General features: G+C 48.7%; 1 long non-coding RNA gene across 1 annotated transcript; it reads right to left on the bottom strand.

Annotated features, from left to right (window-relative positions):
* Window positions 1-332: 332 nt before the first annotated feature.
* LOC125614732 lies at window positions 333-1397 on the bottom strand. The gene is made up of 2 exons (XR_007345294.1): window positions 818-1397; window positions 333-648 (listed from the first exon to the last, which is right to left on the bottom strand). It is a non-coding gene; the product is annotated as an uncharacterized LOC125614732 (long non-coding RNA).
* Window positions 1398-1403: the final 6 nt, after the last annotated feature.

Below are 1403 nucleotides of genomic sequence, written 5' to 3'. Positions count from 1 at the left end.
TTGGTTTCAATTTTCAACAGTTAAAAGTTGAATTTTCACGTTCACAGTTATTACTGTTTAGAATTCCCTGCATAGAGCAACAATAAGCAGATTGATAATCATTTAAAAGTTAGTTCTTTGCAGATCATACACTCTCCTGGTATCTGGGTGGACCACCACACCCCTTCCTTCTGCTCCCCACCATATTTTGCTCGTTATATGGACTTATTTTGGGGGAGAGTTGGCAGGAGACAGTAGAATTTCAAACAGTGCTAATTCCTTCCTGTCATCTCATACTCCAAGAGGCTCCTTGTGCAATTCTTGTTCCAAGTCACATTCTCAACCACAATTACTAGTCTCCTTTATATTTGGGAATTATTTTAGATTTACAGACAATATAGAGTCCTCAATAGCCCTCACCCCTAATGTTAACATCTTTCACGGAACCGTCACCAAAACCAAGACCAACCACGGTATGTTCCCGTTAACAGCAGTCTCCAGTTGGACTCACCACTTTTTACACCTGTGTTCTGTCTTTGCTGTTATAAGGTCTCTTCCAGGACTCCTATGTCAGTCAGCTTTTCATTGCTATGACAAAACACCTGAGAAAAAGATTAGAGGAAAAATGTTTGGGCTCACAGTTTGAGGATTTTGTCCACAGTCCACTGGCTCATGGCTGCGGGTTCGTGGTGAGGCAGATCATCATGGCAGAGCGGCAGGGTGGAGCAGAGCTGCTTAGCTCATGGCAGCCAGCAAGCAGAGAGGGGCAGGGACAAGATACAGTCCCCCAAGGCATAGTCCCAAGGCCCATGACCTCCAGCCAGGTTCCACCTCCTACAGTTCCCCTGAGGAACCAAGTTCGTAACACATTGGGGGACAATCCAGATCCAGACCACAACCACCCCACATGGTACTTAGTCATGTCCCTTGGTCAGGGATTTTGCAGGAGGCCCTTCTGTTGGGGTTGACGTGATGTTTACTCATGAGACAGGGGCAATGGGTTACCAGGAAGATGGGGGGCGATGACTCTCAGTCACCTGTCCTCACAGGAAGAAAGTGGTTGCCACAATCTATTTTTAAGGTTGCAGGGAGCGAGAGAAGGGGAGACTGAGCTCTACCCCTGGATGGGGGGAAGCCGACTTGGGTTATTTGCGCTTCTTTTGTAAAGAGTCTCAACCTCCATTAAGATATGCATCTTTCTCCAAGATGGATGAGGATGTGAAACCCAGGATGACCCCACCCGCCATGACCGTCTTCCCTCGAGAGGCCCCAGAAGTTCCCACACAGGATCCTCTGTTAGATAAGCCCTTCTCAGAGTCCTCCAAAGTCCTCCTTTGGACCAGGCAGAGGGGAACTGGGCGGTGTCCCAGGTGTGGCTTCTCAGTGTGGTCCCCAGCCGGCAGCACCACCCGGGAGCTGCTAGA

This window comes from Marmota marmota, unplaced genomic scaffold (assembly GCF_001458135.2).
Source record: "Marmota marmota marmota unplaced genomic scaffold, marMar, whole genome shotgun sequence".
Taxonomy (NCBI): domain Eukaryota; kingdom Metazoa; phylum Chordata; class Mammalia; order Rodentia; family Sciuridae; genus Marmota; species Marmota marmota.
This window is presented reverse-complemented; position numbering and strand designations above follow the sequence as displayed.